Here is a 25,143-nt window from a genome sequence, read left to right as displayed (position 1 = left end):
GAGCTGTATCTATTAACTACAGGACAAAGATACCTGGGTGACTGTAGCAGAGAAGCCTACAGGCAGGTCCCACTTTATATTGGTGATTATACCACTTGCATGCCCTTGTCTTTGTCTAACAGTAAAGCAACAAGCTCATGTAGGAACCCCATATTCTTGAACAATGAAAGTGTTGAATAGGATTATTTTCCTTGAAGGAAAATACTGTTAGAGGAACAAAAAATGAATAAACTTCCCATAGGTGGATCTGCACAGCATGCCACACCCATTCTACACTGCCCAATTTGACATTACCAGCACCAGAAGTAAGTTTGTCTATACTTTGATTTGTTTCTTAGTGGTACTACCTCTAAAAAATACAATTTTAAGTAGTACTTTACAGAGTCTGAGAATCTTTCATACAGGGTTTATAAAAAACCAAACCCTTCTGGTGCTGAGTCCTGTCATTCCTTTATCTGTATTTTCCACTCCAAATCCTGAAATGAACTATCATTACTAGGACTCCTCAGAGATATAGGATATGATGCTGTAGGACGTGTAATTATGTTGCCATGCATCTTCAGGGAAACACTAGAGTCCATGTTAAAAAGGGTTGAGATGGCAGAAGAATATTGCTTAATCCATTGAACCATAAGAAAGCACCATTTTGCACCTTTCTACTCAAAGAATTTTTGCCTTATACTGAAAAAGTAGAAAAATGTTTCTGTTTGTAAAGAAAAAACTGTCTTTGTCAGTTGTTTTTTACAATGCCAGATTATGTTTGATAGGTTCATTCCAGTAATAAAACTTCTCAAAATTATAATTTATCCAGTGTAACTGAAATCTGCATATCCTTACAAATCCACTGATATGAGTTCCACATCAGTCATGGAGTGGAGAAGGGATTCTGCTGTGGAGATGACCATCTGCTGTTTGCTTCAGGTGTTGCGAGGTTTGGGCAAGAAGCAGGAGTCATAACATGCAACTTTCTTCATAGGCAGGAAAAACAATTTAAAAAAAATTAAAAGATGAAGCTGGAAGCCTTATTGTGGAGGCAGCAATACTTTATGGTTGTGATTAGAGGAGGGATGGGGCACTGCTTCCAATTTCAAAGAATGGCATTACCACACGGAGTTAGTGTCCACTCACAGGTGAAAATAAATGACTCAGACAAAGATATGGCACCTCTGCAGTTGAAGCCAAAACCACAATAGCATAACTATTTATTGGGAAAGTGAATGGAAGTTCTCTGTCTAGTTATTGTATGTGAGAGACACATAATAGTGAATCTGCCTGGAATAAGATTTTAAATAGTCTAATAATGCCCACAGCTGTTTTATCTGTTGTCTCTTCATAAACTGCTACCTCCTCTATGGACCTCATTACCAGAAGCTCTTTTAGCTTCTTTTTCTGACAGAGATTAATGAAACTTCCTAAGTTTATTGAGTGAAATTATCAAATGATAGTTACACATAGAGACACCAATCCATACTTGTCCAGGATCAAGAGAGTTCTTCACATTTCCTCCAAAGGATTTTGCATCACACTCTGATCTGTAAGAGAGATGTTGTGCAGTACACTTAAGAATGAAATTAATGCATTGTGCAAATACATTCAAATTTTGGACAACTTCCATGATTATGTTCCTACCAGTCAGCATGCATTTTAATGCATTCTTCCCGCACCTGGTGCCTGAATAACAACTAAATTGCACACTATCAACAGAGCTTATTTGCTTTATTGAGTTATAGATGCATGAGCGAGAGAGGGATCCAAAATGTTTGAGCTTCATATAATTCAGATTTTCACTTCAGAACTGACTGTTTTTCCTACCTTCCCGGACTTCTTCCAGCAAAATAGTCCAAGAACCTGCTAAGCATCTGCAAGGACTCTCACTCCTTTCCTACCATTTGATTTGTGTGCATATGTGTGGGCACACTGTGGCATGAGCTTGACTAAAGTGGAATAAAGTCCCAAAATAGCAAATTGTGGGCTATACTTCAGGTCAACTGAGTAATCACAAGACAACTATTTCTCTTATCAGAAGGGCAACACCCGAATCTGCACAGGAGTTGCAACAGTGTCCACAGTGGGTTTCTGGTCCTTACAAATTAATTAATTAACTGTAAACCGCAGTGAACCACAGTGTTTACTCCAACTGGCCCAGCAAAAACAAAGAGGAAAGGACAGGTACCTTGAAGCATTTTCTGTGAGAAAAACAGGAGTTATGCTATATCCCTGAGCATCTGTGTGAAATGTTACCATTTGTTTTCATCTGCAAGTATTGCAGTCTGCCCAGCTGTCAAACCAGGATGCCACACTCAGCTCTGCAGGGTCTTCATAACTACAGCTGCACTGAAGAAAATGTCTTGGTCACAGAAGGAGACAAGCAGGCTCCATTACTGAGCAAGTGTTAGTAACAGGATCAGCTGTTGAAAAGAATTACAAGTGCTGGAATAATCATTTCCTTACATATTTAGCAAAAGAGATTCTCAAAGAACCACATGAAAGGAGCAAGAACAAGCATCTTATGTTTTGTTGCCCAGAAACACATCTGCAAGACTGAGCTGAAGGGTTTTTTTGCACAAGCTGAAACTTTCAAAGTGAATTCAGAGTCCTATATAGAACATTTCATGGAAATCCAAATTAGGCCAACACGACAGAGGTGACTGGAGAAAGTAAAAGTCTCAGCTTAGAAAGATAGAAGCAAGAGTGAGTGCTTTCTACTTGGTGGAGAAAGTTTTCTCCTCGAGGGCTGAAGAGAGAATACAAAACCAGCCAAAATGGACCTCAAAGCATGGGAGGATCCTGGAAGTAGGTGTGAGAGCTGCTCACGTTACTAGGAGGTGATCATGACAGCAGTGCATTTCAGCCTACTGTTTTACATTTCAATACACTGTGAATTACTGCTGAGTATGGTCTAGGCAGCATTTCCTATCATGTTTCTTTGATATGGAAAATAACTTAATTTGTTAAAATACAAGTAGCTGTTTCTCTGATTTCGAAGTTCTTCAAAAGCTTTGTCAGTCCAAACCATTCACAGTTTTCATGCTTTGATCCCAGGGTCTGAGCTCATCTTTAGCTCTAGTCCCTGAAGTAGCATCATGAGATGAAAAATCAGCTTCCACTAACAAAGAGCTAACCAACAGTTTTCCTACAGTTATAGGAATAAAGACCTAAAGCTCTGTGTTCTAACATTTAAAGGTGTTTAATTTTGGCATCTGAAACAGTTTGTATGCATCAGGTTTGCTTAAAAAGAAACATTTTGAAATGATGTATCATTTCCCTTTTCGACTTTGTGATTTTTTTTCGCTGGTTGGAGTCTTGAAAAGTTGAAAATGTTAGGTTCTCAAGCTTTCTGTGTGCTGGAGACCTCTAAAAGCCTGTTATTTAAATGAAAAAAGGAAATAATCTCGTAACTTCAGAAACTGGTGTTTTAAGACAGGACATCTGATGAAATGCGAAGTGCCAATCATTCTGTATTGCTTCACATCTCTTCAGGAACAGATCTCTAGCCATTACACCATGCTTGCAAGACTCACTCACCTGTATTGGAGAGTTAGTAATCCCAGGGAGAACCATGGGAGCAGGTTACACAGAATTTGCATAATGTATTACCAACATAGCTCAGAAGATGCACTTGACAATTCACTGCACAAAATCTTTCTTATTCCTTCTGAGACAATGCTAAGGAGGTTGCAACTACCTGCTATATCTGAGTAATAAGGTTTAAGACTCAACTCATGCTTTATTCAGAGGATCAGATTTGTTTGACAGTTTTACACCCTCAGGTGTGATTTAATTAATGTTGGGGGGTAAGCTAATAGTTTTTTTTTTCTTCCTAGTGACTAACTCCACTTAGGTGATGAAAGGCATTACTGTTACCTGGTACTGCATCATCTGGTCTCCTTTTTTTTTTGTCAAAATCATCAGGTGTAACAAAGAGTTTTGTGGTTACTGTAAAGACCCTACTATCTAGTGCAAATTGAATTTCCTAGTGTATTTCTAGGCTTTTCTGGTTTCTGGCACACAGCTTAATGTCAATGGATGATCACTTCTCAGTGACTGGAAACAAAAAGTTTGAGGCAATAATGGTGTATGCCTCACAGTTCTAGCTACATTGCCTGAACATGTCCCATTTCACTGTCAAAAGACCAGACAACAGCTTCAGTTTCATCAGCAGGGTCCAGTGCCCTCCTCCCCAGCCCCCAAATGAAAACAAGCATCAGCATCTCCACCAAGAAAAAACCATAGTGAAAAATAATTTGTAATAATCTGTAACCTACAAGAAATTCAGGGTTCTTTCTAAGACTTTATGGTGTGTATGAGATACCACCTGCAGACAGAACTAAGCTATAAAATGTGAATTGTCATATCAGTAACCATTAAACTTGAGTCTGTTATTCTCTTGACATTATGACAGCATGGAGAGGGGAAGTGTCTCTGGTAAGACTCCAAGGAGATACAGTCAGAAAAAAACCCTTCCCTGAAGTATCTGCACCTCGAACAGGTGACACAGGATAGGTTTCACTGATGCTGGCATGAGTCTAGCAGAAGAGGAGACTTCAGGATTCGTGTTGCCTTAATGCTATAACAGTGTCTGAGGTATTATGATATGCTGTAGCCTGAATGATTTTGGTCTTATTTCTTGATAGACTCAACTGAACCAAAAAAACACCCCCACAAGATACAAAGTAACATTTCAAGCCTCAAAACCAGGAACTAGAGAGTCTCTGTCTCCTGAGCTTTGTAGCACAGACGACTCAAATACACCTCAAGTTTGATAGAGCAAAAAGAAAAGCTTACTTGACACCCTAGCCTTCACCCACTGCCAGTGGGACAAACACTGGATGCCAATAAGCCTTGGAAAAGGAGGAAAAACCTGGAGAGTAGAGTTCTTGCAGCCTACTATACTTTCCTATGCCACAAGCAATAGATGAAAGACCACTAAATTCAAACCAGGCATCAGTACATCTCTAAACTACTGAATTGCCTACAGCCATTGAGGTACTGCTTCGCTAATACTTGAAATAAATAGAAGAAGTGGGAAGAAATCATTTCATCATAAATGCAAAGTAAGCCACACACAGGGTTAAAATTATATGCAATTAATTTTATATTCTGGTGGACACAGAAGAATCTTATCTCCAGTGGGACTTAATCTTCCATTTAATGGCAATACCTTCTCCAGCCGAGCCTGCAGCATACTCCGATCTTTGCTGCTTGGGGTAGCTATGTTGCTTACTGACTTCTTTTGAAAATTCTTCAGAGTGTGAATTGTTCATCGTAATGAATAAGTCTTTTGCAGCTCCTGACCTGCACAGAAAGGCTGAGCACAGCCTGGATAAGGGCTAGATACGTAGGAACACACAAGAGAAGGATTTTGAGAGAATACAGACTTTTGCTGCTAAGCCTGTTTCTGAGTACACTCCAGCTTGCTGCTGCTGTCATCTTAACATGCACATCACACAACAATGACCAGTTAGCTTCACTTAGGCTGCCAGTCAATTTTCAGATCTGAGCTGTGAAGTGACTCATATAAGGCTTTCCTACTTGACAGCAATAAAAAATGATCCTAAGAGTGCAGGGCTGAATTTAATAGGGAACGACAGTTATCCCTAGCTCAGCCACTTTCTCATGAGAGCTTTCCTAACCCTAACTCACAACGTCTTTCTCTCTCCCTTGAAAGCCGTGTTCTGATTCAGTGGCCAGTGATGGAGAAGTCAGCTTTGTCTCCATTGCTGCTGTAGAGTTGCTCTTTGGCTGCGCATGGATCATCCAGGCCTGATAGCTCAGCCTGCTATTGACAGTTATCAAGGGCAAGATAGGTCTCTTGCAGTGGCACAGACTTTTCTACCTCACTTGAGGAGTGTAAATGGTTAGACACAGCTTAGAAGATCAGTAGCCTGAGAGACCTTCAAACAAAGAAGTTGCCAGTCAGCAGAAACAGTCCTGTTCCAGAAGGCAATCCAAATTGCTCCATGGGATGAATCACAGTGATTCCTCTCACTGCCTGGAGGGCTTTTTGTCCTCCACGTTTTCTTTCAAAGAAGTCCAGGGAAACCAGGTTCAGAGGCTTTGCTGATATCAGGAGCTATCATGCTGGCAACTTTCCTCTTACCTGTAAGGCCAGACCTGCTGTCAAAGGAGAAAATTGTATCACTTGATATGATTTATTCTTGACAAATCCATACCAGTTGCTTTCTATCCTTGCAGCATGCTTTTGGGTGCTTCTAGATGGAATTATCAATAATATGCCTAAGAATTTTTCCCCAGGTTCAAGTTGTCCCTATGTTCCCATTTCCCCTTTTTAGAAAGAGGCAAGATGCCTGACCTTCCTGGGCTCCTGGGAATTCCTTCAGCCTTTTTGACTCATTAATTACTGTATTTTGGTCTCCTGTGTCCCTAGTAATAAAATCTGGTAGTGAAGAATTGGATCTCAGGAGCTGCTTAAGGGATATTGCCACTCTGAGTGCCCTCTCCTCCAGTTCAATTAGTGATAACTGGCTAATATTTAGTTCTCTGTGATTAAAAAAAAATAATTGCAGAGCCATCAGATGGGACAGCACTGGCAGTAATGATGTGAATGAATCCCTTTGAGGTTATTCAGGCAGCCAGGGACTCTGTCCCAACTGTCCTGCAGGCGACCCTTTCTGATGCACCTCAGTTAGTTGGTACCTATCACTCAGCGGCTGGTGCTGTAAATCAGTTCCTCAAGATTCACTGAGTAATTGAATTCCAAGCCCTGGGATAAAATAAAGGAAAAAAGAACACCTGTGACTTAAAATACTGAAGAAGCACATATTTAATAAGTATTTCTGTGATTTCTTTTTCTTCTCAAGCTGTGACAGAATTTCGTTCTCTGTTCTGTTAATGCAACAGTCTTCAAAGAACCTTAAGCCTTTCAGAGAGTCTGTTTTTGTGTTCAGCCTTTGATTTCTCTTCTATAGATTACCAGGACTGAAAGATCATATATGTCAGGACAGTGACCGTGGCAACATGGCATGATTTATTCATTGTCCAAGCATGATGTTTAAAATCACGTCTAAATCAGTGCAACAGGACAAATCACACAAAAAAAATTTTATATATGTTTTAATCATACTTACATAATACATACAAGATATCTAATACATGGATAATATAATATATCTATACCTATATCTATGTATGTTTTATTGTCTGTTAAAACCTGTACCTAACTTCATTGCTCTGCACAAAGAGTCAGCTAGCCTTCCTCTTTGATGTGGATCTGCACAGGGGATCTAACCAGCTGTCACACCCTCAACACAGATAAAGGTCATGATATTGTTAGGAATTTTCTGGTTGGATCACCAGACTTCATTTAAGGTACTAAATTATATGCATGAGATATAGATGCTGCCATATCTTTTAACAAGTTGCTGAAATGTTCGAGTACCCTGCACCTTGAAAAGAGGGAACCTCATTTCTAATCTGAATACAGTCTAGCTGTATTTTCCAAGCACTGGCTTCTTCCAGCAGAATCCTTGGTCATGCAGACCTGTGGGTCTCATGGATTGTTATCACGTTCCTGGTTCCTGACCTTTTCACTGATTTAACTGGGAGGAAGAAATAGGTTTCTTCAGATTTAATTGAATGTTTTCTGTCCTCCTTTTTTTTCCCTAGGTTTTACCATTTCCAGCAACTGTTAGAGTAGTGGGACTGCAGTCTTAACCATAGCCTGGAAGACGGTGCTGGATGCCACTCCTGGCAAAAATGATAGTCTTCCTCCAAAGAATACTCATGTCCCCTCTGACTGAGGAGAAGATGAGCTTGGGGTGATAACCTCTATCTTATTCTTTTGGTTTTGATTTTTTATTCACATTCACAAGAAAAACATATTTGTTTTCCTTTAGTTATATCAAATTTCCATGGAAGTTTCTATACCAGGAGTATTTAAAAAGTAGGTTTATATTTTAGTTCCATCTGCAAAATTTGAGTTCTCTCCCTTACAAGAAAATCCTCATCCATAAAAAAAGGTAAAATCTTGATTTGATTTGATGTGTGTATCATGTCTTGATGACACAGTATAGTGCATTATATTCAGTGGTCTCAATATTATTTCAAACTTCATCACCACAGAATTACATTCTCTCTTTTGTAAGCCAGAACCAAAAGTATGTTGCCAAAACTTTGAAATCAAAAAACAATCTCAGAATATACACAAATGACAAAAATATATTCTGGAATTCTCGTCATAGTACATAACAAATACTTATTTGTGCTTTTTTGACAACATACCAAGACATGGAGAGATATTCACTTACATACAAGTCCAGCTCCAAGAAGCAGAGGATGGATGGATGGATGGATGGATGGATGGATGGATGGATGGATAGCTGTATGAAATAATTATTTCATGAACTACTGACTACTAGGATGGGAAGATGGAGGTGGTACCATGAGAATTGCCTTCAAAGTCTCAGGAAAAGACAAAGTAACAATTTTTTTTTAATCTGTGCATCTAAAACTGGATATAAGTGTTTTATGCATATTATGTCAAGGCTGGGATCAGGACATTACTAGAATTACATCAAAAAGAAAAACTTACATCACTAAACATTAAGAATTGTGTTTTCTCTGTGCCCCATACAATCTCACAAACAAAAGATGTAAACTTTAAAACTGTCATTCATAAAACACCTCGGATTGTCATGGAAATATGACCACTAAAATTTTGAAACATAGGTCAAAGGCCATTCTGCAAAATTCAGCCTTCTCCAGGAAAATATAGGACAGAGAAGTCTGATCTAAGGGTACTAGGACAATAAAGCACGAAATATGAATTTAATCTGATATTTGCAGAGAGATTAATGTTGGGTATAACAACAAGTACAAACAGGAGACAATCTTGTCTCAAGCATCATTGGGGAAATAATGTTACTTATACTTTTCATTGTTTAATCAAATACAAAGGCTCAAGAGTACTCGGAATCTTGAACTAGAAAATTATTCCTCCTGGAATAAATAAAATCTACATGGATTTTTATTTTCCTTTCTTAGCCCCCAATACAAAGAAAAGACAGGCCAGTGTTCTCCAACAACCCTATTAAAAACCAGTTTTTGAGCACACAACCTCAATATTTGTGTATATGTTTGTTTATTTATCAGTTATATAAATGTATTACTGTAATAAAATGCTAGATACATTATAAAACATGGACCAGAATAGATATTGAAAAAAAATCAAAATATTTTAATTTTTGTTTAATTTTATTTTATTTATAAATGATACAGAAAGTATTTTCTTCATGCAAACTAGTGGACTGTTTTGTGCAACACTTTCAGAGCATCCCACACTCCGTGTTTCTTCACTTTAGAAACCGTGTCCCTACAGGATGTCATTGTAGACAGAGATGAGGAAAAGTGATAGAAGTGCAGAAAGGTGAGTCGCAAATACCTATGGGGAGGACAGATCTTGGATTTAGGCCATGAAAATGGAAACATTTGTCAGGATTTTCACGTAAAATCAGCATTGTCCTTCCAATTCAAATCTGAAAATTCATCAAGTGCCTTTAAAATGTGGAATTTGGGTGGTCTTTCCTTTTGTCATCCAGTTCATGCTTGCTGCTTTGTATGGTATACTAAGGTGTACATTATAGTTTGCTTTCAAATATTCTTATCAGTCATGGAAGCTACATTAAAATTTTTTTAAGAGAAAATCCCAGTGTTCTGCTCTTCCTTTTCCTAGGCAAGATGTTGGAGCTTTAAGAAAGGTTCCCCTCTTAACCTGCTCAATGACATCGTAGGACCTGAAAACTGTTGGCTGTGCCCTTTAAAGTGTTGCCTTCCCCTTCCATTTCACTCGTAAACAGCATACTTGGACTTAACAGTTTATAAGCAACAAAGGCAGGACATCCAGCTCCTTAGGCAGATGGGAAGGAAGGTAACAGTGCATGAGCCTGCAGGATTTCTTCTCTTGTCATATTTTCTAATTATCGTTGGTGCTGTATACAAACAGGAAGCAATTGGCTGCCTGAACAATACCTGAAAAGCTATTGCTTTTCAGCAATACAGATGGATCGTATTGAACTCCAAGCTAAACAGGGAGTTCTCCCATGGGCACAAAAATTTTCGTTAATTCAATAATGAAGTATAAAGTTTATGAGCTGCTCACCATGTTTATTTTGAAGTAAGAGAGGTAACTGCATAATGTATGTGATAGGCAGAAAAGCAGCATGAATTTCACACAGTAAATCCATCTGATAACCTGCTAAAGGCCTGCTAGCATTATAGCCAGTGCTGCAGTTTCTGCTATCTCAGTTTCCCTGCCTTTGTACACATGCTTCCTAGATGGATGTTAACTTGGGTACAAGCCATCTTGGAAGCAACATGTGCTCTGGATGTTGGCACCACCCTAACACAGGATCCTTGTCATATCTAGGTAAAATGCTTCCCTCTTTCTCTGCAAATCTACTGGGCCCTGAATAATGAACAGTAGAGAGGCGACACCACATTTGTGCATTTCAAAACTCCTTCACCATGAACCTACAGCATAGGTAGTACCTTTTGCACATTTCTTTGGTTTCTCTTAAGTGACTATTAAGACAGTGGAAATGTCAGTGCCAAAGGGGAAGAAAATGAAGCTAGTTTCCAGTCATTTAATGTTCTTTTACTCCTCACAAAGGTAATGGTGAAATAATTTTACTTCTTCACTGTTAAATCCTCCTTGAGGACTAGTATCAATTCCCAATCCCAGCTCCCATCTTCATACTCTTGTAGCCAACTCCAGAAATGCATGAATTTTAAGTGCAAAACTAACTGAAGGCAAGTGGAATTGAGGTTGATTGAGTAATCCAACAAAATACTGATAGAACTCTGCTGTAGGACCTAAAGGAAACTTAATGAAACAAAACCAATCTTTATTGTTAGTATTTCCCAAGAGGATCATTTCTTGGTGAATACTGCCATGCTTCTGTATGAAATATTCAACAAAAAATCTGCTTCCACATTCTTAGGAAAATTAATCTTGAGTCTCTCTTGAGACTGGAAATGCTACAGCACTGAAAGCTAGAGCAAAGTAGGCTTTGTGTCCTGGAGGGTTATTGCTCATTGAGTGACATGGACTTATTTATGTTCCGGTTCCTCAGCTGGTCCCAAAGCTGAACTTCATTCCCCTAGTTCCTGCCTTGAGGTTCAGGGGCTTTGGAAATGTTGGAAGACAGTTTAACGTTTAAAACTGAAGCAAAAATAATTGCTGAATAGCTCAACTTCTTCACATTGATTGCCACTAGTTCTCCTGTCTTATTTGTGGAGGGGGCACATTTTCCTTACTCTTTCTCTTCTATGCAGCATACCTGTAGAAGCCCTTATTATTCGTTGAATCTCTCAAAAACTGTAGCTCTGGCTGTGCCTTAGCTTTCCTGTTCCTTTCTCCATACATCTAGACGGTGTCTATATTCTTCCCAAGATGGGGATCTGTCCTTTGCGTTTCTGTCTTTAGTTGGACTGGGAAGCCAAACTGAGCCATGCTGGCCTCCTACCTTCCTTTCATGGTAATCTACAGGGAAACAAGGCCTCTTGCACTCTGAGAAGAGTGTCCTTAAGGAGCTGTCAGCAATTTTTATCTCCTTTATCCCTGAGGGTAGTTTCCCAGGCTCTCAATGCACTAGGTCCTCAAAAACTATTGCTTTCCTAAAGAAAAGGATTCTTCATCTGGCCCATATCCCTCAAGACAGTAAATTCAATCAAAAAATGATCACTGCAGGCCAGGCCAACACCAGTTTTGACATCTGTAATTACTTCATCTATGTTGGTAAATTACAGGTCTGGTAATGTTTCTCCTCTGGTTGGGCTGTCTGTCACCTGGATTAACAAATTATCCTCAACACATTCCAGGAGCTTCCTGGCCTGCTTATGGCTTTCTGTGTACTTTTCCAGTAAATTCAGAGTGGTTGAAGCCCCCCCATCAGGAGCAGAGCCTGGAGTGTGAATCTTCCTGTAGCTGAAGTAAAAACACTTCATTAACATCCTCCCCTAGATCTGGTGGCCTGTAGTAAACATCAGCCATGAGGTTTCCCTTGTTGACTGGACCGCAATTTTTACCCACAAATTTTTACCCATTTTATCTGTTTATTGTTGGTTTTCCACAGCAGCTCTATGTAGTTCATCCATTTTTTACCCAGAGGGTAACATCCTCCCCACTGCTGCCCGCTCCTCCTTCCTTGCCTGTCCCTTTTGAACAGTTTATAGCCACTGATGCAGTGCTGCAGCCATGCAATTTGTCCCGCCACGTTTCAGGGACAGTGATTGACCACAGTGTTCCAGCTGCACAGTGGCTTCCAGATGTTGCTGTTTGTTACCCATGCTGTGGGTGTTCCTACACGGGCCCTCCACCTGAGTTACAGGTTGTTTCACCTATTTAGGTGAATACTCCCCAGTGCCTTTGAGGCATCCCACAGGTGTTTCTGTGTTGGTTTTGAATACATTAGCAGCCCCTAGTTTTTGTCTATTGCTCAAAACTTCATCCCTTCCCCACTAAATCTAATTTAATGCTCTCCGTGTAAATCTGTTGGTGACCAACATTCTGCCCCACTTTGTCAGGTGAATCTCACAAGCTCAAAACAGACCCAGCTTGAAAAGGCAGGCCCACTATCATAAAAGCCAAAACCTTGAGTATGACATCAGCCACACAGCCAGGCATTCACCTTTCAATTTGACTCCTCTTTCCTGAACTCCTATATCTGAGGAGGACAGAGGAGAACACAACCTGTGCTCCAGGTGATTTGGTATTGCTGAGGGATATACAGTCTTTTCTGAGTGTTCAAAGTTGCCTTACCACAGACCCTACATAGAATGGTATTGGAGCAGATGGTAATTTGTAAGGTTCACTAGGCTTAGCAGCCTCTCAGTGGCACTGCGAATGCAATCTGTTGATAGGCAGCAAACTTCTCTAGAGAAAAAGTCTGGATGGGAAATAGGTGCTTTGGTGCTTCACAGCCAGGAATCTCCAATTACATCTTTTTCTGAAGCTGCTGTTTCTCTCACAAGTGATGAAATTGAATGGTTGGTGTTTCCTGGATCCTGTCCACTATTACTGTGACCTTCATTCTGCATGCCCACTGCACAGTATCTGTTGTGTAGAGACACTTCAGGGGAAGGTACTCCATGCAGAGAAAATTGTGCAATCTCCTTTATCTCATGAGTTGCTAGTGTCAGAAAGTTTGAGGTTAGATTACTTTGTACACCTTAAGGCAAGGCTGTTGGACAGTCTGAAACAGCGCACAACACCACTTATTGACCTCCTCTCACGTTGCCAGGTACTGCACTGCCTGTTGAACTCCTCCTGTAACAGAGCTAATTGTCTGAAGATTTCTTCCATCTGGGTCCATTTGCAGCTACGATATCTACTGCTAAGGATGGATGCTAGAGGGATTTTCAGGTACTGGAGCAACAACAGCTATTCTGGACAGGTATTTCAGCTTTTGGTAGATCTCTTTGAGTAGATATATCAGCAGGGGTGTAATGTTTCTGCTTTGGTTTCAGTTGCAAGAAATGGGCACCATTTTCTTTCTATGGGCAGTCTTGTTACAGATTACAGGACAGGAAAAAAAAAGCAAGCAACACCCACTTTGGAAAGAAAATTCTTTTGAAAGTCTTTAGAAAGACTTTATCCTTCTAATTAAAATTTCCTGGAGACCTCAAGTTTCTGTGTAGGTATGAACAGCCACCAGCTAGCTAAAGAAGTCCGAAAAGTCTAAATAATCATATTAATGTATTTTAAAAACCTTTCTAAGGGAGAGTGGGAAAAAAATTACAGCAAACTCTGGAACTCCAGGTTTAATTTTCTGAAGTTCCTTTCCTGTGGAAATGTTGCTTTACAGACCAGGTACAACAAGAATGCAGAAACATTATCAAGATATTGGGACTAAAGCCAAGAAATAAAAATAGGAATTACCCCATTGTGAGTCTCAGGAAAGGGCTAAAACTGTTGGCATCTCTTCTTTGCACCACTCAGTATCTAGTGTAAAGCAACTGAAGTTTGATTACTCAGTACCTTTCCAGTATTTGCTTTCCCTTTTCTCTTTCCCCAAACAACATGTGCTTTGTGACATTTTGCTATGAAAGCAGTTTGTAGTAGTTTCACGTATAATGTGACAACTTGCATCTTCTGCCAACTGTCATCTTTTCATGGAAATATGAAGCAGAGCAGGAAAGATCCAGCGCCTCTTGGTGCACTATGGCTTGCTTCTGTCAGATACTCAGTAATGCAAGGTTAGCAACACAGAGTAACTTGGCTGAGGTCAGAAGCAGCAGAAGTGGGTTTTATGTAAAAGAAAGTAAATTAAAGAGTTAGCACATATATGAAAGATAGTGACATTATACTCTGGGAAAATATTGAATGTAAAAGCTGTCTCTCCAACCGTCTTAAAGTAATTCAGTTCCTTGGGTTTTTTTCTTTGGTTAAGAGGAAAACAGAAAGCAATGCTCATTACCACAGCACAACCAGAGATTCTCAGCTGTCCTGGTGCACAAACAGAAATTAACACAAGGAGTGACAGTTCTGTTACAAGATGAATCAACTCACCTCAGTTCTTCCATAACCCTCAGGACAGTTAGCCTTGTGGCAAAATGAAACCACTTAGTATCTTACTTCTTTTTAAGAAAACTTATGCTCAGAGTACTTACTCCAAGGTAAAAATAAAGTGCCATTTTCATAAGGCATGAAGGCCCATCCTTGGGCCTTCACTTCAGAATGGGCTCAGTGTCTTATGAGACATATGCCTGACTAATGTCAAACCTGTCAGGAACTAATCTGTTTCCCATCCCTCTGTTTCTCCATCTCTGTTGTTCCCATTTGAGCAGAAGACTTTGTCATCACAAATCAGAAATCTTTCAGAGACAGGTGTCATGAAGAGAATGAACAAAAGGAAGCAATGTCCAGAAAGGGTGAGTAAAAGATGGCTGTATCTGTGTGTTATGTGTGGGATTTACTGGTGACATTAGTGTTTGACTAATGGTCCAGATTTAGAGAAGAACTTCTATAGAAAACTAGATATTTTCCAGGTATATTGATGAAAAGATCATGATATTTTGGATCATGATAAAAAAGACGACTGGGATAAGGGTACAGATGCAGGAAAATCATTGAATGCCACTGACCTTGAACTTAGCAAGATTTTCAACATGGTTTCTTACAATATCCTTTCATCCAAGAAGGAACTTAAAGGTTTAGTCAGGCAGAAAATTGCCTGGGTGAAATATTGAGAGGATCACTGGGTTCAAAACAAAGTGGCTGATGTGTACTCCACTTGGGCAGAATGATAGGTGGCTTTTCTCAGGTATTTTTCCTGGGCCCTATCTGATATTGGCATTGTTACCTATGACCTACATGTGTCGACAATGCATCTCATCACAACTGAGGATGACCTCAAATTGGAGTTGTAGCTCATACATTTGAGGGCAGACCTGCCATTCATAGAGACATAAATAAACCAGAGAAATGGGCTTGCAGAAACATAATGAAATTCAGTGAAGATAAATGAGGAGTTCTGCACCTGTGAAAAAAGCTCATTCAGCCTGGAGAAAAAGACACCTTTGGAGGTATCTCATAATTGTCTTTCAGTACCTACAAGATCATAAAGAGGACATAGCAAGACTCTTCACAGCAGTGTGTGGAAGAAAAATCAGAGACAGTTATCAAAAATTAAGTCAGTGGAGGTTCAGAGGGATATAAGGAAAAGAAATGGAAGAGTTTTTCTAGAGAAAATGTCCAATCTTCATTCTTGGAGGTTTACAAGACTTTTTGGATAAAGCCTTGTAACCTGGTCTGAATTCAGTATTAGTCCTGCTTTGAGGATGAAATTGGATTATATACCTATGAATCAAATGTAGGATTCTATGAATCTTGCAAGGAATGAGAAATAAATAATATCTATTATCTGGCTTCCTGATTTCCCAGACTCTGAGGAGCCTCACCAGCCTGTCCAGCCTTACACAAGCTTTGTCATTCTGACAAGGATCAGGGCTAATCCTTCCTCTCCCGAGAAACCACCAGAGTGGAAACTGTGTGGTGAAAAGTCATAGCACAGTTTTGTATAAAGAGGTAACACTCTCAAAGGCCACTTGCAAAGAATGTTCTCTGAAGGGACCTGCCATATCCAGCCACAGCAGATCCAGGCTGCCAAGCCTACCAGAGTTTATTGTCCAAGTGGTGTGGCAAATGATAATTGCAAATTCCACAGATCATCTGACTCAGTTGTAAGCCACATGCCTCATCCTTTATGTGCAGAAAAGTGGAGGTTCTCTCCTCATTGCATCAAATACTTCAAGCAATAAACAGGCTTTTTCATCCTGGGCTTGTTAAAAGGGGGAAGGACATGAATTCCGCTTTATTCCTCCAACCACAAAAAAAAAAAAGGCGAATTCTGGTGTCATTACTTTTCTTATAGCTACATCAGTCCTCTGAATGAGGATCATGGAATCATGGAATGATTCTACACCACATAAAGTATCCATTGCCTCAACATAAGACATTTGTATGTATCTTTCTCAAGAAGGGTGTTGTATGGAAATTAAACTGAAATATTAAAGCTGAAAAATTAATTTTCATTTAGGGCTGAGTTCCAGCTGCCATTTTGCAATGGAATGTATATGACAACACAAAGTGAGGGAAGCAAGAAATGTTTAACAGGCAGGCAAGCTGATCAGGACACCAGGAACTTGAATTAAACACCTTGGATTTAATTCATAGAAGGTCTTCCATCTCAGAGGGAATAATTGTGTTTCCACCACAAGGCACCACAAGACGAAGAGTTAGTAACAATCACACTTTATACAGGCTAAGAAAATTTATTGTTGTAGCAAGATTGTAAGGTTTTGTGAATGATGCAGCCAATGATTATATTTGCTATCTTTAGTCATAGACACTGTGCTGCAGTTGATCTGAAGTTTGCCACGAAGAAACTGAAGCCAGAAACATGTCAAGCATGCAAAAGATTTAGGGTTGACGGGATAGAAATCACAGAGCAAAATAAGAAATGAAGAACAGAGCTTTGCCATCTTATTCCTTATGTGTAACTATTGACATTTGAAAATTCAGTCACAGAGAGAATCTCTATAACATCCTCTGTAATCACATGTAATTAGGAGCTTATATTGTGCCCTGAATACAAAGGCTTCAACATGATCAGTGAAAGTAAAAATCATCCCCATCTGAGACAATGAATTTTATATCTTAGAACTGAAAGAACTCAGAAAATCAGAACACGCTTCAGACTTACAAATTTTTCCTTAAGTCACCTACTTATCATATTTATGGCTACACTTAATCCTCAGTTGCCTCCATTATTTATGTTAAATCTGCTAATGATACTCTAATGAGTTGTGTACACTCAAAATGGGAACTCATTTTTCAAGGGAAATGAAAAACCAAGTGATTCCATGTTTCATTTCTTAAGGAGCTATAAAAACCTCTCTACATTCTAATGAAATTAAAGCAAAACAATGAGAGTACAGATGGGAAACAGATAGAATCAAATTAGAGAAAAGAACAGGGCTTCATTAGGGAAAATCACCATAGTACACCATGTAGTCAAAAACTTGTGGAAACAAACATGATGGAACATTGGATAAACTGAAGCCTGCCTCCAGATTTATCTGCACTGCATCTGAACTGTACTATTCCAAATCCCTTTCACAGGTTCATATGGCAGATGGGTGAAAAGCAAGGTTCTTTTAAGCCCACAAACTCTACTTTGAGTAAGAATGACACTGTGAGAGGTACCATTCTGAGCATAATCTCTGAAGATAATAAAGAGAAGTTTGGGGGGTTTTTTAGCACGCTTCCTTCAAGTCACAAGAAGACTTATATGCTCCTCTATCTGGCCTCCTAAAATAAAGTTTTCCTAAAAAAATTTCCTAAAAACTGATTAAAATGAAATGTTGTTGGAGTCTTCATTCGTACCAGCAGTGAACAATAAGTATTAAAATTACTAAATGGAGTAAATTGTCCATGCAGATTTATAATAAATTGACAAGCAGTAGACTCTTAATTTCTCTAAGGTAGAAAGTAAAAGTTGAGATTCAACAGAGCCAATGTCCTATGCTAGTGTGTACTTCTTTATCTCCTATTGTATCTCTGCAGAGGATGAACGATTAATTCACTGAATTTTTTTGGTTTGTTTGATTTTCCCTGACTGGTTTTTACTGTGGAGGGAATGGAGAAAGTGAGTCCACTCTCTCCTGGAATCTAAAGTGATTTCTCTTCCATACTATGTAGAAGTATCTCCCACTGAGTTAGACATTTTCAAAATACAGACTTTTGACCCCCATTTCATACAGTATTTTGTTAAAAGCTACACTTGTGGGAAAAGGCTTTCAATCTTATCAGAACTTTATGTATTTGTTCTTACAGTGACTGGGGGAAAAGTGCAAGAAAAAATGGTTTTCAACCAGGCACTCTTCTCCTGCATTATGGAAACGTTTTTATTTTTAAATAATGGAACCATTCTTAATAGAGACATTTGGAAAGACCAGGGGAGTATCCTGTATGTAGCTTATTCTTTTTGTAACACAAACTGACACTTGCTACTAGCCATAGTTTTGCTCCTTCCCTGTAGGTTCCAGTGAGATGTCACTGTTCCTTGCTGATAGAGGAGCTTTGAAAAAAGTAGAAGGCAGATGATGGAGGGAATGCAGCATGGGAAGAAGGGCTATGCTCTCACAAATGTGCCACAAATGTGAAAGCTGTGTTCTGCATAGCCAGAATCCATCTCTGTATTCAGTGGCCATTCTGGAAGCCTTTCTACCTATGACCTCATCTGAGGCAAAGGCAAAACTGGTATTTGGTGATAGCCAGGCTTTTGATGCCCTTTTTTACATGCTTATGTGAGTGGCCTTGTTTTCTAAAGCTCCCATACCTAAAGGGTTTTGTGACCAAACACATCATTCCCATTGAGTAACTTACAATCCAGTATCAGGCTTCCTGTTCCAAAAAGCTGGCTTCCAAAAATTGCCCACATGTCAATAGAAACAGCACAAGGTTCCTTTGATTTCCCTCTTCTTTTAGGCTTATATCAGGCAATACAAAAAAAGGAGATGAAGTTTTATCTAATCTCTGCAGCTCACAGGAATAGAAAAATGTTTTAATTCAGTAAGGAGCATGTCACAGGCCCGAAGGAATTAAACTGGTAAAAGGTTCCTGTGTCTGAGGAAAAGTATCCCAGTCAGTGCTTTTTTAAAATTTGGTCACTGCTCGGGTACAGATGTAGAAATTTAGGCACCTCAGTTTGGATATAATTGGGAGCCACACTGAGGGGAGCTGCATGCAACCTCTGGCAGGCACCTGTTCCACTCTTTTGTCCCGAAGGAAAAAACTCACTCTGACACAAACTGGGACATACTTTTCTTACACAGTGTACAAACAGGTCTGTCTCACATGGAAGTAAGGTACATGAACAATGAATAATACTGTCATCAAAGTGTTTGGCTTTTTCTTCTCCTTTGCAAAAAATTTGGTCTAATAATAAAGCAAAGAGTATTTCAACTCACACATGGGTTGAAAGAATGTAATTGTTGGGGCAGGTTCAGAGAAAGATCTTACACAAAAGATGGAAGCAGGCTCTTTAACAAAGTCTGTAGCAATAGGACAAGAGGTTTTAAACTAAAGGAGGGTAGTTTCCAACTAAACAGAAGGAAGAAATTCCTTTCTATGAGGGTGGTGAGGCATGGGGACAGAGAGGTGCTGGACACTCCGTCCCTGGAAATATTCAAATGTCTATTCCCTGCAGAGAAGTTGTACTAGATGACCTTTAAAGGCCCCTTCCAACTGATTCTATGATTAGAATATTCTATGCAAACAAAATTTTGATGTTTGTTACCAGGAAAATTTTATCATGAACAGAAGGTATATTTCCAAGTGACTTTTTTACCAGAAATAAAACTTACCACTAACAAGGGTGTTTTTTATGGGGTAGGAAGGAATTAAATAAAAGAAAACAAATAGAAATAAATGGAAGAAAGTTCTATCTAGAAAAAGTTACAATAATGAACACCCTTAAAGTGTATAATTAAAAGAATACCTTAGAAAAGGTATTTCAATTAAAATATTCTCCTTTTATTGATTGACCATTAAACTAATGTACTTTCAATCCATATTTAATTTGCTTTGCTCTACCTTTCCTTTTACCAGAGCACAGAATCAACATTTCTAGCACAGACTGGTTCTCTTGAATGTACTAAAAGGACTTCATGATTTTTCTGGCAACAGAAAACAGTTTACAAGCATCCAAATATACTTGCTACCAGCGGTAGCCTCTTTCCTTGTTTAGGACATTTAGTCTTATGGGAATTATTCATGTCTTCTTGTTTTAAGATGACAAATCTCTTTGCAAAAAACCTGACACTGAAACTTGCGTCAGAACCCTCCGATTACAACTTCACCATAAACCAGCACCCTTAAAGGAAAGGTCTTTGCAGCTGTTTTGAATATTCCTCAAGACTGAAAGCCAGCACAAGAAAGAGACAAAAATCCTTATATACTTGCACTTGTAACTAGACTCTCAGAGAATCACCATAGCCATTTCAATTTTGTACCTGCAAATGTGCTAAAATAACAATCAGTTTCTTTTAAACAGGTTTGGTGGGATTCTACTTTGGTATAAAGACTGAGAGGTCTCATAAACATAATTAATTCCAACATTTGACCATAATCTGATCTTCTGATTTCTTTTATTTATCCAATTCTATGCTATTTTTTTAAATGGCAAAAAAAATTTATTTTCCGGTTTATATTTTACAAGCTTTGCTCTTTTTTAACATCTCTCTTAAAGACCACTGTTAAGCTTACACAGGTAATACAAAAGCAAGCACACTAACAAGGTAACAGTCTATTTATTTCCTGTCCTTGGCAACTGATGGATCGCAGATTAAATATTTTTTAAACATTTAAGAGCCAAATAGAGGGATAATCCCTTCTGAATGTGTTATGTAAACAACAATTGAACTACAAATGTGCAAGACTGAAGCTGCACATGCATCTTATTTTGAGCTATCCATTGTGTTAGAAAGGCGAGACTGGCTCTTACTAGCTTGAAAAACAGACTGTGTATTAAAAATAGGTTTCTGAAGAAGGGATCTTTGTGCACAATTCACAGCAGAAATCATCACTCTGCAGTCAGATCTTGTCTCTGACCCTTTTAGCAAGGTACTAAAAGGTACTTCTCGAGCTGTTCCAGGTGAAGCCAGCGATGCAGGTGGTTTTTCGTTTATAGTGCTGGGCAAAAAGGCCCTGTTTTCCTTGGATGATTCTGGTCTTACAAGGATGTAATGTTTCCTGCTACTGTCTAACTCTGATAAAAAACCAAACCAAACCAAACCAAACCAGACAGCAGAACTTGAGAACAGCCTTTCTTGTGTCTAACCAAGCACCCATCTGCCACAGAACCTCCCCTATGAACCAGTCATGTCAGAGAATTTACAAAAACAAGGTTTGTGTAACATCATCCTCGCCTCTCAGATACATGGCTTCTATCTTCAGCAGTCCCAGACCTCTGCTTCTTAGCAGTGGGTTTCAGGGGCTTCTGCAGACCTTTTTCTTAGGAGAAACTTATTTCTGGTGAGAAACGTAGGCATCACCCTGGGTTTTATTTCTTTAACTCACATAGCAGTACTCTTTGTATGATCATCTGAAGTAGAGCTCTGCTTTACGTAATTATCCATACTCATGTATAAAGGGGTACAGTTGCATATAATTGGACTTTTTTTCATCTGAATATACATATCTACCACAGAAGTCCTTGTCTAGACACCCCACATGCCATGTGGGGATGGCAACAGGAAAAGGCTGAATGGTAAATTGAAGAGTAGAACGGAGCCATCTCTGCTGCTTTTGGAGAAGTAAAGACCCATCTGTTTTTAAATATAGCTGTTCAAATATATCAAAACATTCTGTGCTGTCTTCATTAGGAGCACAGGGAGAGATTATAAATATCTGAAGCCAATCCTAGGACAGGTTACCTCAATTTATAATAAGCTACCTTGCAGCGATTTCTTCTTGGTACATAACTGGCTTTAGGAGAACAAGACCCTACAAAGATGCTACAAGAACATAATCCTTGATGTCCCTGACAAGAGCAATTAGCAGATATGCAAAGAATATGCTACAACAGTGGTCTGCTCCATAGTGCCCTCCTCATCTCCTTCCAGTCCAAATATCCTCACAGAGTCTTACTGTCATCAAGTAGCTCTGATCAACAACTAGTTTGAAGTTGTTATTTTGAACATGCCAGCTTTCACCCATCGGGACCACTAGTAATGGTAAAGGGTGTGTAGAAGAAAAGGAGTTTTCTCACCTCAAAAAGACAGCTATAATGCTCCTCATCCTGCCAAACTAGCTATCTGTCATCATGGTCTCACAGCACCAGCCCTGCTTAGCCCTGAGAAAGATACAGGAAAAACAGATTCCTGTTGGATTTTCCTGATGAAAGCCAGGTTGTTCAGATAAAACACCCTCAGCAGTTCTATTGAGCAGGAACTTCTTTCTCTGCTTCAGCTGCCTATTTTGTGCTGCTGCTGGTCTCTCACCAATACCGTAGGGTACCACGAAAGGTAAATCTTGGGGCTTTCTGCATAATTTTTTCAAACAACGCAGCATGCAAACTGCTCTGGGGCAGCACTCAAATGTATATAAGAAGGCTGCCAGAGCCAGTCCCTTTTTCTCCCACCTGACAGGGAAACAGAGTGTTCATTTTCCTTCTAGCCCTGTGGCTCTTACAGAAACATTTGCAAAGAACACAATCTGCTGACAAACAGCAAAACAGGCTTAATCCTGCCAGTGAACACTTTGCTTGTTCAACCAGCTCTAACTGCGGCTTTTCAAAAGCTCAGCATCTCTGCAGTCTAGCCTTGCAGTCTTACACTGCAGCCTCCAAAGTCTGCATTGAGAGCTGATGACCGTGCACTGCAGTGTGACGCACTCCTACCACAGTGCTGCAGTCTGTACAGGCTGAGTAAAGGACAGCAACAAAACAAGAGCTTCTGGCAGAGCTCAGCATCCCAGTCACCTTCAAGGGCATTGCTTTGTTGAAGCAAAGCTTAAATTTTTCAATGCAAAACTCAAATAGTAGAGTGACTCCGCTTTGATGTCTGTTGTGACAAATTGAACGATGTTCAAGGATTAACCCTAAGATGACAGTGGGACCTTTGGAAGCCCTGTACTGCATTTATCACCACATTTTTTCTGATGGAAAGAAGTTCCCGACAAACCTTTTCAGCACTGAATAGCTTTGCACAGCAAATAGCATGTCGAGTTTCAGGACCCATGTCATACAGCCAGCTAAACTAGGGCACCAAAATGGCTTTAAACTGGTAACCAGACACGAACAATTTGTCATTTCTACCTCACTTTGGCTCACCTTCAAATTGCAGCATTTCTATGTCAACTAGCAGAGTTGTGCTCTGGAAGGCCAATCTGATGGTGTATAGTTCAGACTTATAGAAGCAAGCCCAGGACTGAAACCTGAAGACTGTAGCTGTTCCTTGCCCAGCTCTCTCAAAAGATGAGTTCCACTGACAGAAAATAAATGTTTCACATAGAGCAGATAATGGATGAAACAGAAACAAAATTCAATAAAAATCCCCAGGCATGAGAGACTTTGAAGGAAACACAAATATTTTTGAAAGACTTACCTGTTCTTGATTGAAAAACTTGAATACACAGCCACAAGCATGAAGAGACCTGAAAGAAATACTGGAACATACAATCACATGAGCTTACCTAAACCCTCTTTGCTGCATTACAGGAAAAATAGACTCACTGAAACGTCATCTTCCATTAAAGTCTGTGGGGTTACCATTTATTAACTCATGTGGTTTGACTCTAATGTTATTACAAAGAGAATCAGAAAGTGCAGAATAAAAGAACACTCAAAGCACGTTCTAAACCCCATCTTGCCATGCTGTCTGCTTACAGTCCAAGAGAAGCACTCTCCTCTATAGCAAAGGACAGAGGTATTTCTTTTGGGGAAGTTAAGGTTCCAAGCACTGCTATAGTTAAGGGGTTTCGAGTAAAAATACTCATTCTTGGCATTCCTTCTTGGTTCTTAATGCTGAATTGGGTCTGGTAACAAGATGCGAGAGAGTAGTCAGGCGCTTTCAGGAAATACCGCCCAACAGATTGATTTCTCTTATAATAGCTCCTGGCATTTCAATACCTCAAACTAGCACTATTTCTGGAGATATTCAATAATGCTGCTTTATTATTCTCAGAACAGAAAAATCTGGCAAACTGAATGCTTTCAAACTGGGGCAAACAAAATGTTCTCCATGACACCTGCAGAGATGACTCCAGACAGGAGGTCATTGGATTTCTTTAAGCCACAGTACAAACTTCTGTGAGCTGAAAGAAATATTCTTTTTATTTGCCTTGATAAATACTTATTTTAGCCTTGTCTGTAATTTTCTACTTCAATTTCACAACATAGGAAATCCAGATGCATTTTTGTTTCTTTTCTCATTTTCTGGCCTGGGTATTTTTGTCCACAGGCTTTCATGCTTACCTTTAACTTCAGAAAGTTAGCACAGATTATCTTAATTGTCTTTTTTTGGAATATGTTCTGCCTTTCATGACTCAAGCTGTGCTTCTCTGGTCTGACCCGACAACCTGATAGACCAGAATTGAGACCTTCCACTGGCAGGTCTGCAGAAACACCAGATCCAGCACAGACAGGAGAATCCACTCCCAAAGTTGTAGCAGTACAAACAGTAAAAAATTCAGTTTGCTTTTGTGCTTACATCTTCTGAATACAGGACTGGAAGGAAAGGAACATCTCTGAAAGGACAATTTGCAGTGTCATGCACAGATCCAGATCATTTTCTGACACAGACCAGAATGATAATAACTCTTAGAGAAGCTCTCCAGCTCACTGCATTGCTTTCTCTTATGCTCAGAACCAAGGTGCCTGCATCTTTTTAAAAGCTTCTTCTGTGTCATGTCATGTCATGTCATGAGTTCTGCCAAAGGGACCAGAATCCAATTCTGAAAAATGAGTTTTCCATAAAGGAACCTCAGCCTCTCACAGCCAAAAGAGTTCCTTACACCTGTCTTAATGTTCCTTTGTTCTCCCACAAATCCTTCTAAAACTTGCCACAGCCTACAGAAGAGCATGAATCATAACTCTCTACTATGCTAATAAAAACTACCCA

General features: G+C 39.4%; 1 long non-coding RNA gene across 1 annotated transcript; it reads right to left on the bottom strand.

The window, feature by feature from the left end:
* Positions 1-1,196: 1,196 nt before the first annotated feature.
* Positions 1,197-23,973, bottom strand: LOC121662398. Its single transcript, XR_006015278.1, has 3 exons — positions 23,629-23,973; positions 2,174-2,408; positions 1,197-1,532 (listed from the first exon to the last, which is right to left on the bottom strand). It is a non-coding gene; the product is annotated as an uncharacterized LOC121662398 (long non-coding RNA).
* Between the last annotated feature and the right edge of the window lie 1,170 nt (positions 23,974-25,143).

Source organism: Corvus kubaryi, unplaced genomic scaffold, assembly GCF_017639235.1.
Source record: "Corvus kubaryi isolate FWS band 111438036 unplaced genomic scaffold, C.kubaryi_AGA036_p1.0 37249, whole genome shotgun sequence".
Taxonomy (NCBI): Eukaryota; Metazoa; Chordata; class Aves; order Passeriformes; family Corvidae; genus Corvus; species Corvus kubaryi.
This window is presented reverse-complemented; position numbering and strand designations above follow the sequence as displayed.